This window comes from Phaenicophaeus curvirostris, chromosome 1 (assembly GCF_032191515.1).
Source record: "Phaenicophaeus curvirostris isolate KB17595 chromosome 1, BPBGC_Pcur_1.0, whole genome shotgun sequence".
NCBI lineage: Eukaryota > Metazoa > Chordata > Aves > Cuculiformes > Cuculidae > Phaenicophaeus > Phaenicophaeus curvirostris.
In genome coordinates this window covers 99,508,318-99,521,860 of record NC_091392.1, presented here as the reverse complement: position 1 = coordinate 99,521,860, position 13,543 = coordinate 99,508,318, and positions in this window count along the sequence as shown.

Here is a 13,543-nt window from a genome sequence, read left to right as displayed (position 1 = left end):
CCTATTTGCACACCTGACCCACAGGGTTCTGTCCCACTGATTACAGTGGAGGCGCTTCATATATAAAAACCTTCCAGTATATGATCCATATACGTTCTGCCTCCAGTCTTTAATATTTCTGGAAGCCTTTTCATCTTCTTGATTGCCCACTCAGCTGAACTTACTGTCCTCTGTTCTGGGGCCTTTCTTTAAAAAAACAATAGCCACAACAGAGAACACCCCACTCTGCTTGCGTATTATTGCTTTGTTTTCATTTCGGACCACATAGCTTCTTCCGGAAGCATATGTGTAAATTATCAAGAAGCAGATTTCAACCACTAGCATAACTATTTTTCACATAACTTAATTAAAGTAGTGGAATTCATTGCTTTGTTTTATTTTGGAGACTAAAACAGAGAAAATAAAGGGTTTAAAGATTGGAGTCATCATACAGGGCAGGTTTGTCAATGGCTATTAAGAGAAGATTCAAATGCAACCTCCATCTCACGAAGTCCTACATCCTTGACTGTAAATAACAAGGTAAGGTTTTCAAAGTGCAAGATAGCTGTATTTTTCTATGTCTTTTTCTCTTCTCTGCTGCTGGTCACTGTTCAAAATGGGATACAGCATTGAATTTAGACTTGTTTTTAGCAGGGCTTTGGCCCACGTGACTTCCAGAAGTTGTTTCTCACCTAAGTTATTCTGAGATTTTATTTATAATTTCTCTAACTCAATGTGGATGTTGCATTTTTTTCTTACCATGCAGAAATATGCTTCCAAGTAACTCAGTGATAAATTATTGGGACCAAAGGCAAGTAGCTACTTGTAAATGCTCAGCTATGAGGATCTAGCTTACTTAGTATACACAAACCCATGCACTGTAAGAGCAAACCATGCTCTGTAAGCCACAAACTGCAACTAAAGCAGACGGTATGAAGTGCGGCCAAAAAAACCTACTAGGCTACAGATGGATTACTCCTGTCAGAGATGAAAGCAAAGTGAGCAAATCTGAAATACTACCTCAGGACAGTAACTTTCTGCCACTCTTATCAAGACACTGTGACAGGGAGTATTTGCTCTTATGTTTCAGAAGGCAGGTAACATATATATGCAAAAATTAGACTAAGACAGAATAATTGCTGCTTCTCCATTTTTTGGCTGTTATACTGCAACAAACAAATAGTTTTTATTAAAATAAAAATGTGGGGCTCATAAAAAGGAGCCTTATCAAAAGCCCTGTGGACAGAAACTATCCTATGTATTGCCAAGATCACAAGGACAGGCAAGTTTCCTCAGTCTAGCACTAGCTACATGACAGGGAAATGCAGGAGATTCCTCCATGACCATCCACCATCTTCCTCTGCAAAGACCCATCACAGCGATGCCAATGTAGCAATTGCTTTTGACGACATGGACACCAATCCACTGGGAAGATACAGGTTGTTTAATGCAGGGCAACCACGCTGGCAGAGAGAAGCAGTCCATAATCCTTCCTAAACAAACTGAAGTGAAACTGCTAAAGAATCACCTGGTATTTGTCACTGAAATAAAACTGTCCTTTTCCAGTATTGCAGTTCTGAATCACCCTGTAAAATATCATACAAATTTAGAACAGTCCAGAGGCTTCTCTAGGATGTCACTTCTCCTGTATGCCTCAAAGATGTATTCCACAATTTCTGGGCTAGCTTGTTTCACAGCTGACTCCTTATTCAAATTATAAGGCAGCATAGAGACATTCAAGAATAGGTCGAGAGAAAATTCAATCAAATTCTACCAGGGCTGATCGATGGCACTAAAATTGGAAGGGTAAAAAATTGCCTGCCTATCAGATACTGCCCATATACAAAATATTCCCTGAGTGTGAACTCCAGGGCTGAGACTGGTCTTGACATTGTATCTAGTATATGCGTTGTAGGCATTTGGGGGTTTGATACTTTTTTTTCAAATATGCTAATTCTCAGATTTGCATTTAAGCACAATGGCTTTTCAAGTACAAGCTGTTGTGCGATAACACTAGAAATTCTGTGCTAGTGTATTTTTTTATATATATAACTGCTGAATAGGTCAAATGGGACTCATGAATTTGCAGATAATGGTACAGATTGACATTACATCATTCTTTGTCATATTTCAGCACTTGTGAAGAAAACATGAGATTTAGCTGGCAATGCCTGCTGGCAGCCATGGTTCCTGTGTTTTCTTGCCAAGCAATCCAGGGTTAGCAGGTCACTAGAAGAATCATTCTGTAATGTTTTTTTCCTAGACAGAGAGGCACATCACAGGAGCATACTCCATAGTTGGCCCCATCTTTTCCATGCATATCTTTTGTGTAATCATCAAGAGAGATCTTCAATATACAAGCACTGCAAATCAGCATTTTTCAGTGCCTTCTTGGAGCTGATGCTCAAGTTATTTCTTGCATATAAAACAGATTAAAAAAAAATCACACTGCAGGAAGAGCTTGTTTAACAAAAGCTATGTTTATCTCATCAGCTGAGTAGCTCAGCAGGAGTAGTTTGACAGAGCACAGCGTGGATTGAGGGGATTTTATTTTGGGCTAATCACAGTCTGATCCTGTGAACCAAATGCCCATTAGCCGCTAGAGAGCTGCTGGGTGTACCCCCATGGTGCATATTCTGCTTTAGCTCCATTAAAAAAGATGCAGTGTTTGCTGTGTGTTCAAAGGCTGCTTGATGATATGAATCCAGCCCTGTAGCCACAGACCATAGGGAGTTTCTTTTCATAAGCACGTTCCTGACCCGGGCTAACACTATGTGAATGTATCTGCCAAGAGACGACTACAGAAAATAGCAGCTACAGAAGAATCTCAAGGAGACAATATGGACACCAGCTTTAGCGTGGTCAAGTCTCTCTATACCCGAGTCATTGGTATATACAGAGCTCAAGTTGCTTTTAGCTTATTTGACAAGCCTTATTTGAAACCTTATTTTCTAAGAATGTGCTATGGAGGGATGATGACAGCTGCAGCTGAGAGCTGAAGAATGTTTTGTGTTTAGCAAAACATTTCCTCATCGCCTTAGCATCTTCTTTAGTCTTTCTTCATTCTTCCTCTATACCCTAGCCCAAGCTGATTCCTACATCAAAATTAACTCCAGTGAAGGCAAGTAATATCAACAGTTCCAAGAAATGCTGCAGCTGGTCACAGACAGGCAGCAAGTAACGACCACCAGGGATTACATTTTTTTCTGCCTTACACCAGACTAATATCAGGAAAAAAATAAGCTGCTTAAAATACTCACAAGTAAGGAAAAAAATTCCATTAGTCTGAGATGCACTTTACAGTCACAGTCAGATGGTATTTCCACTTGTGTATTGGCAATTCAGATTCATTTTCCTAAAGATAGAAATTACATGCAAAGAGTATTCTAATAGAAGACAAAGACTGAGATTTTGAATGCACAAAAGAAAGACTTATTTCAAGTTATGGTTTCCACAGCAACTTTTATTTTTATCCCTCATGTGTCTAGCTGTCTAATAAGGTCTTCCACAACATTTCTATATATGATGAGATGTTCTGTTGATGTGAAATTATTAAGAAAGTAATTTCTTAAGCATAAAACATAACTTTTTCTGTACATATTCACAGCTTCACACACAGAGAAATGCATATATGCATGAAGATGTTTGCATATACGTGTATATTTTAATTTTTGCGATATATATATCAGCATGAAACAGGCAACCAGTTTTAATTACACAATGGCAATGATAAAGACTGTGATCGTAAGTGCAGCTGGTAGAGATTCAGAGATGGGGGCCAGCAACACTCACCAAGATCTCACAGCTCTTGCAGGCACTCACTAACTTGCCTGATTAAGGGGACAACTCTAACAATACACTAACTGCTTTTGTTCTATTCTAATCTTCCTGATTTGAATATTTCAAGCAAGCGGAAGATAAAGGCAAGGAGCCAGGCCACAGCTCTTCAGTAGTAGGCTCACTCATCTTTTTTTGCACACAACACGCCTCGCTCACACAAAAGATGAAGTAAGTACAAGCAACACTTTTATGTAGTAAGCACATTGCTCTGCATGTGGCCACTTCTTTTGCACAGAAGAAGGGGCTGTATTCTTCAGAAATGGTAAATATACCATAGAAGGGGTTTCAGAGGCTTTGTTAGTGGTTTCTCTTTCATACTCACTAATGGAAATCCAAAATATAAGTACAGCTGGATACAAACACTACACTATGGCATATAAACTCTGTTGTTGTTGGACTGCGGCAGCAGTCACAAAATCTATCAAAAAAAGCACTTACCTTTGTTTGCTCAGCTATACTTATTGTCAGTTGAAAGAGATAGAATGAATGGAAATGAAATTTTCAGAGCTCAGTACAGAGTGATAAGATTAAAATCAGAAGATCTAGAGAGGTATCATCAGCATAAAATACCTTAATACTGTAGAGCCTATGTTTACAGCACCCTATTTCCTCTTACAGCTTTATCAGGGAATAAGCCTTGTGTGGTGAGTTGACTTTGGCTAGCCATGAGCCGCCCACCCAGACACCCTCACTCCCCCTCCTCAACAGAATGTGGAGAGAAAATTTGATGAAAAAGCTTGTGGGTTGAGATAAGGAAAGGGAGATTACTTACCCGTTACAGTTATGAGCAAAATAGACTCGATTTGAGGTAATTAATTTAAGTTGTTGTCAATTAATAACAGAGTAGGATAGTGAGAAATAAAGACAAAATTTAAAACACCTTCCCTCACCTCCTCTTCTTCCCAGATTTACCTCCCCATCTCCCAGTAGTGCAGGGGGATTGGGAATGGAGGTCAAGGCAAGTTCATAATAATACTTCATCTCTGCTACTCCTTCCTCACACTGTTCCCCTGTGGGTTCCTCCACAGGCTGCAGTGTGGATATCTTCTCTGGCATAGTCCCTTATGGGCTCTGGGAGAATAACCCAGTTCATCATGGTCTTCTCCATGAGCTGCAGGAGAATCTCTGCTCCAGCACCTGAAGGACCTCCTCTCCTTCCTTTTCCACTGAACTTGTTGCTTACAGGGTTGTTTACCTCACATTTTTTCTATTCTCTTCCTCATTGCTGCTGTGTAGTGGTTTTTAACGTTTCTTAAATATATTATCAGAGAGGCTCCAACAATGTCACTGATGGGCCTGGCTTTGGCCAGCAGCAGTCTGTCTTAGAGCCAGTTGGAACTGGCTCTATCCAACATGGAGCAACCCTTCTTTCAAGCCTTGTCATTCCTTAAAGCTTTGTTTCTTTTTAAAAGTTTCAGTAATAAGTAAAGTAGCAAATTCTTTTGAAGTCTAAGTATCCTCCTTCTGACCTCAAAAGCAACCTGGAAGTCCTGCTCAGCTGAGGCACTACTGAGACACACTTAGCTAAAGCAGGGAGCATCTGTATGGTGACTTGCCCATGGAAAAATTCCTCAGATACAAGAAAAAAACTGACTGTAACTGGGAGGGTATTGCACAACCTGCAGACATTAATTGCTAATTCTACCCTGAACTGCATTCCATCCCACAAAGGAATGCACTAGAGGGCCATGTGCGTGTGCAACAGTGACCAGGCAAAGACAAAGCACTTTGCGAACAGTGAAGTCCACACTTCAGAATTCAGTGTTCAAGCAAAGGGCTACTGACTTCCCAGAGGACTCCCATTTTCCTCTCTCTTCTTCCATACAAAATCATTCAACCTGCAGATCTCTGTCTTACCCCAAGTACTAAGGGCTTTCTTTCTGAGCATTCACATAGACCCATTACACGGCTAATCCCATCTTCCTGTTTTCAAAGACAATGCTATTAGCAGAGCCAGCAGGCGCACTAGAATAGTTATCACCTTGGGTGTAATACATACTCCTGTGGTCAAAAGCTCCAGTGAATTGCAAACAGCTGAAAAAGAAGCAATCTCTATCTCAAACTACCTACCACTTGTGCCAGCACTATAATTGATACAAAAGTTGAGCAGAAAATTAAGCGAGATTGTTCAATTATTATGCACTGCTTAGAAGCATTATTCATGTCCCAGCCTTTCTTAGAATCATCCTCACTAGCCACATTATTCTCTTTGGCCTAATAAGTTTCATTAATCATACACAACGAGCTTGAAAAGCGTGAGGGCCAGTTTTATCGCATAAGGAAGATACAACAGTTAGGCAGCTAAGGCCTTTATTGCCTGCAACATGTGGGTTTGCCTGAGCTCTGGATAGGTAACTCAAGCTTTTTGTTGTCTTTAAGCAGGTGATAATCAAAGCCTGACTAGGCTACAATGCTGTAAGATAATTTTCTGAGAGATTGCAGCAGGACTGGCTCTTGGGTCACCCAGAAATAAGAAATTAGTCAAACCATAGTCCATCTGGCTGTTAAGAGCTGTGGGACTGCCAGGAGCACTCATTTCACCGAATACCTGCGGCATGGGACTAACATTATTGCCAGAGCACGTTGTTTTGGCACATCAAACAAATTCTGCTAAGAATTTCTAGGAAATGCTGACATGTTGCAGGTTACTAGACCAAATCCACCAAATAAAAATTAAAGGGTAAAATAAAATTATAAGCACGGAAAACATGCTTTTCTACCAGGGCTGATTATCACAGTGATGTCTCTCCAGAGGGTTTTACCCCCAACACTATCATCTCCCTGTCTATCTGCATTAGGTCTTGCTCTTCAACATTTCACTTGGTGTAAAGGAATTGCAAAAAGTCCTTGCTTTGAACCCTAAAAATCACAACACACACGCACCACAATTGCCAAAAGCAGACTGCTCCACAGACTAATTCTCTTCATTTTGACAGCCATATCATCCTTAGGCTTGGCTGCAATAGTCCAGCTTCTGATTAAGAAGACAGACCCAAACTGCTGTAGTTGTCTACAGGGATAATACATGCTCATTTGCCACACTTAGCAACACCAGCCTAGGAAGTCAGGTTAGACCCATCTGGGCTAAGCAACGAGAGATCTTTCTCCTATTTCAGAGGCTTCGCATCACATCCAACTCCTTCATAACACCATGACTGTGAAAGGTCCAGGCTGATGGGGAGAACAAAAAAGGGTACTGGATCATGCCCACAACACACTGGCAGCTGTGGGTCAGCAGAACTAGGAAACTACTTTCTTAGACCAAGCGCTGCTGTGGATATCACTACAGCTACAAAGTGTTTTTCCTATGTAGCATCACTGAAAATCTGTTTTCATTAATTCCAAGACATCTGCCACTTATTTCTACCAGAGGCTGTATTTGTGAAAAGGTGAATCTCCTTCCCTACAGGTGGCATGAACAAGCTGTACACAGCTCTGAGATAACAGCCAACTCTCTATGGGACAACTCTCCACAGGCATAATGGTCCACAGGGAGCTGTTAGAGTTAGGGGTAGGTTTAGGCTTAGGCTTAGGGTTAGAGATGTCTCACATCAAGTTGTCCAGCAGAGAGTTGGCCACAGAGAGTTGTCCTACACCTCCGAGATAGTGACACTTCACACCACAAGAAAGGCTTCACTTGCTTACCAGGCATGAATAGGCTACCTTCTGTAGGCACTTTTCATTAAGGCAGAGAGTTACTCTTCATGCCTTTCTGACTGAAACAAAATCTGAAGCAATGTCAGTGGGTCCCAAATAATGTTTATTTAGAATAGATAAAGGCAATTAAAAGGCACTGGCGGGTCTTCGTGCCTAAGAACACTGAAGGAGCAAAAATTACTTCTTCTAGTATCAAGCAGGCAAAGGCTGTTCAAAACATACATTTGAATCTTACTGCTGCTCTTACTGCTGCACTAGTGTTTGGAAGGCTTGACAAATCTGACAGATTAAAACTCAAATTAACAGCCACTCTGTGGGAGGGCATGCAGCTTGGAGGCACAAGGAGGAGAAGAAATAAATTATTTGGAGGAGGGAGGGTGTTCATTTTAAACAAATAACCCACTTGCATTTTTCACGCCTTAACAGTTCTGTTCTCAATAAAACCATGCTGTGATCTCAGCTTCTAAGAAACTGGTCAATAAACATTTACACAAATAGCTCCAGAAATCATTTTGGTAAATATTTGCATATTTGCACTTTTACTTTAAAATTAATCTTAGAAAATTGCCCATTGCTATTTCTCTTTCCCACATAAAATACCTTTTCAAATCGGCTTTTTTTCTTCAATTATCAATGCAAACAGAAAGTTAAATTGAAAAAGAAGTACATTAAAAAAAATAAGATTACAAATATCAGATTGTCATCTGCCATGTAACCATCTCACCAGAAAAAGACCTGTTTCTGCATAGCTGTTGGATGTGTTTCTTTGACCTTCTGTGTTTAGGGGTTTTCTGTGTTACTTCCTGGTTCCCGATGCAAAATTGCAAAGATAATCTAGTTGCTAAAATGGAAAAAAAGTGCTATATTTTCACCAGCAGTCTGTTACTCTAGCACAGAAATATGTCAATTATCTAGTTGAGGAAAGATAGTACGTACCTCAGAGTCCATTTTCAAACAAAACTCAGATAGGTGCTACTGCAGCTCAATCTTTAAAAGTTCCAAATGTGCCAAGAGCTATGCTGATATTCAGAGAAAGAGAGAAATAATTTACTAAAACAGATTGCTCTCCCGCATTGTTTTCAGGTCAGGAAAGACAAAGGGTTTTGTGGGTCAGGTCTGAGTGTTCTGCTAGGCTGCTACATGGCAAGGTCTGAGATTTGTTAGTTGAAGTAAAAGTTCAAGTAACTGAGTATCATTAGCAGCTGAGCTGGTATGAGACTGCTTGTGCCTACACTGTTCATATGTATAATTATTGGATTGTAATTCTGATAGATGCTCTCTGATAAAACAGGAGGCTTAACCTCAGCTGGTTTTTTTACATGGTAGTGTGGACCTGAAATTCTTAATCAGCAATGTAAAGAAAAACATATGTCTTTATATTAGAGTATAATTTGGTGGAAACATCGTATCTATAGAGTTCAAACAAAAAACAAGATCAGAAGAAATCTCATCTGCAACAATGCTTTTGCAAAGAAACTGTGGGTTTTTTTCTGTAAGTGTTGTGAGCAAAAGGGTAGGGCACAGAGGGTGGAACCTGAACTGGGAGACAGATGCAACAACCACCTTTGCAAAGCCTAAACAGGACAGCGTTTTGAAGTATTTTTTTCTTAATGTGATTGAAAACAATTTTTAAATGTTGGCATTTTTAGCAAAGCAGATGATAATGAACAATGCTAACTTCTTTGAAAAAAAAAAAAAAACAGGCAGGCCACAGGCAATCCAATTTAGTCACCTAAAATTACTGAAAGATTTTGACTTTAATCTCTGCAACTCCCACTCCCGTCAGTCAGATTGGCCTGAATGTCATAGAGGAGCATATCAGGAAATTAATCATTCTAGCTTCAGAGCACTGTTTGACTAGTTTGCAGCAAACAAGGCACACAGCTATTAATTTAACCATGAGCAGAAAACAAAATACAAAATAATTGCTCTTCCAATGTGCATTAAATGAGACAGAAGCCCTGAGGAAAGAGCAGCATATTATCATACTGTTAAATGTGTATCATGACAGACTGGAATTAGAAAGGAAGTAAAAGTTGAGGTGGAAAATTTATCAGTGCTGTTTCCTAGATTCTGAGTGTTCAGACTGCAGCTTATAAAACAGAAGTTTCATAGCAGTGTTTGCCTTTTATACAGCATAAAGAAGTGCACCCTTTTCCCTCATTGTAAGATGCTTGTCTGTTTTCATCCAATCTTTAAATCGGATAATTTCTGCCATCAAGGCAAATACACATTCTTAAGCAAAAGCTCTGCATTAAGATTATTCTGTGAAGAAGAAATGTGAAAACATTAACTTCTAGGAGATTTAAAATTTGATGTGACCACTGGCATTGTAAAGGTAGTTTACAGTATTCCTAGGCGGGAAGTGCACTACATCCCACACTTGATCCGGTGCTTAAACAATTACTGAGATACTTTGCATATACATGAAGATAGGGCTATCCAAGTGATAGGCACCCTTCCAGATACACTGTTCCTCATGCCCCTCTCCAAGCACACGGAGAGATAAATGAGAGTTTTGTCAGAGCAGATATGCTACAATGAAATTCCACGTTTTAGTGAAGAATGCACAAAAAACTTACAAAGCACACACTAAAAAAAGGCCCAATTACCACAAGCGGTAGGTACTGTTGACACATAAGTGGATTTATGTAACCAGAAAGTTGAAAGTAGCAAACCATTGTCTGACTTCTCAGCATCAAATTACTCAGTATAAGCCTCAGTGTCAAAGAATTCTGCACAGCCTGAGAAACTGTGAGTGTACTAGAGGGAACTATGTACATTTGGCCTATTCTTACACTTGCTCAAGGAAAAATTCATTGTTGCGGTTGGCAACAAGGGACTTGTTTGTGAAAAAGTTTCCACAAAAAGGGAACAGGCTGCCCAGGGAGGTGGTTGAGTCACCATCCCTGGAGGTATTTAAAAGATGGGTAGACGAGGTGCTCAGGGACATGGTCTAGGGACAGATAGGAATGGTTGGACTCGATGATCCAAGAGGTCTTTTCCAACCTGGTGAATCTATGAATCTATGCTGGTTCTGTCACAGCAGAAAAGTTCACAACCAATGCACTGCTGTGCTCCCAGCTGGCTGAGGGACAAAGCTGAGGTCTCAGAGTGTGTGCCTGTTCCCATGACACATCCTGTAGCCATATCCTGCCTTCATCTTTTTCTGACGTTGCTGTCACAAATCAGTGGCCCGACGTTTGTCTGGAGGCTCCCTGTAGCCTGCCCATAAAGCTCATTTTCCATCCCTCAACTCTGCCCTCCCTCAAAATTGACTTCTCAGTAGACCTATTGTCATTCTCTCCTTTATGCCATCATTTGTATCTCTTTAATATTTTACTTTCTGAATCAGTTACAGGCAGCTAGAGATGACTGGAAAATTGAGTTTGTGTATCCCATGGGAAATTCTGATACATTGTTTTTGTTCCCAAGTCAAAGCCCTGTATGCACCAGACAACCAAATATCTTCATGCAATGGTTGATTCAGAAATGTCATATGTGTTGTGACAGGAATTTGCTTCTGGGCTATTCAGATCATGCACTGTTCACACTGGTATTTAAATGCACACAAGCTTCTCTGTATATGCAGAAAGGAGGAGGAAAGGCAGCCAGGGTTCATTGTGAACACAGAAACCTAATTCCTCATCTGATATCAATTGCTGTAAAAATAACAGGTTTCAATTGTACAGCATTAAAAATTTCATTTTAAATATAAAACATGTCAAGTGAGGACACCTGGTGCACAGAAGAAAAAACAGAATACTGCCACACTTAAGGCACAGAAAGAACAAATGCTGCTACATTTGTGAGTCAAGTGTAAAAGGCAATAAGATTTTGTTAAATACAATGCAATACATATGCGCATTCAGACAACAGCCTGATGGGTTTCTGCACAGTTATAACAAAATACTGATGTATCTGGATGAAAAGCTTTCATTGCAACCTGGAAACAATGCCAGCGCAACCCCATTTATCAGTATTCTGCCACTAACATGCAACAGGCAACGTAACACTTACATTAAAAAAACTCCAAATCTAATTTTTGTTCACTTAAAAGCTTTGCCACAAATGAAATATTTTGGTTTGTTTCATGCTATTCAATAATGTCAAAAGGTTTGTTGTGTTTTGGGTTTATTTCGTTTGAGTAAATTGTGCATGCAAAAGTTTTCATCAGAAAGTTTGAAAGTTTGGAAATTTTTTTTACAAAAAATGACAAAGATGCTTTTTTAATGAGAATTATGTACTGAATTTGACCCAATTTGCAAATAATTTTTCAGTTTCTTTCAAAAGAAAAGTAATTAAAAATCCACAATGTTTATCAGCAAATTCAGTATTCACCAGTTTTGATGGATCCATAAATATTCATAAAGAGAATATTGTCATATTGGAACTTGTCCCAGAGAACATTTTTTTTTAAATACATACAAATCTCATATAAATGGGGTTTATTTGCTCAAAAGAACAGACATGAATGATTAAAAAAAGGGTCTTGAAGAAGGAACAGTGTATATTACCCTGTTTAAATATTCAGGTATGAAACATAGAAATTAGACGGTAATTTTTAAGCTTCACGATCCTTGAATACTTGTGCCTGTAAGCAAGAAATAAGTCTCAAAGTAAAACCCAAAGAGGAGAAACCAAGCACAGCTAAATCAAAATAATTTAAAAGTAGCAAATGAATATTTGTAGATTGTCTTGTGTTGTTTCCTTTGATGGAATTAAAATGCCTCAATAACTACAGTAAAATAAATTAAAATTTTCACTCAGCCTTGACAGCAGTGGCTGGCACAAGACCATGCAAATTGTGTGTCGCTCTTCCATTAGCTTCAGCCTTCCAGCTGGAGAATGGCACTGCTCACGCTCAGATTCATCCCAACGAATGCTGAGGCTGGAGGAAAGTTATCCTGGAGAAGAGCCCTCTGGCCATGGGACCGTGTGAGATGGAACAGCAGCAGTGTCAGCACACGCCGGTCTTCTTATGCTTGCCATCCTGCAGATGAGAAAAGAGATTCAAGTGCATACTACCAAGCCAACGTGGATGCCAGTCCCAGTAACTGCTTACAGGATGGCTCCTGTGCACCATGGAACCGCAGAGATATACCTAGCTGTCCTCTATCTTTGTTTTCATGAGAGCCTCAGATAGAATCATAGAATAATTGAGTTTGGAAAAGACCTCTAAGATCATCCAGTCCAACCATCAGCCCAACACCACCATGCCTACTAAACTGTGTTTCAAAGCGCCATGTCTACATTCTTTTCGAACACCAGTGATGGTGACTCCACCACTTCCTTGGGCAGCCCCTTCCAATGCTTCACCACTCTTTCACTAAAGAATTTTTTCCTAATATCCAATCTAAACCTCCCCTGGCACAACTTGAGACAATTGCCTTTCACCCTGTCACTTGTTACTTGTGAGAAGAGACCGCAAGTAACCCACCTCACTCCAATCTCCTTTCAGGTAGTTATAGACAGTGATAAGGCCTCCCCTCAATGTATTCTTCTCCAGGCTAAACAGAGTTGCAAAGAACCAAGCACTTTCTTTGTTTAGGACCACTTGTCCCATACAGTCCCTATTTTCAGCTGTACAGTTCATTAATTGCTTTTCATTGGTGCTCCTGAGTTCCAAACACGCAGCTGTTTTGTCTCACAGACACAGACCTCCTCCCTCTCCAAAAAAAACTCAGTGAAAGCAAATCATCGAGTTGTACACTGCCCTGAAGAGCATGTGGCACAGTTAAAACAAGGGAAACAAACTGCTTTCTGACATGAGTAACAAATCACAACCTTAAGTCGTCTGCTATTACACATAAAATGCAAGCTACAAACATTGAACTAGCCAAAGTACCAACTTAAAATCAGATTTAAAAAAAGTGCAACATACTGAAAATATATTTTAACAAAATCTGAAGGAGAAAAAGGTGCAGATCATAAAGAACCAGATATCAATCAGGGCATCAGTGGTCACCTTAACATTTTAAAAAATTACCAATATGCCACACAACCATTCCTGTGCTTAACCTGGCAAAATATGGTTCTGCTTTGCAGCCTGAGCACATTTCAAAGG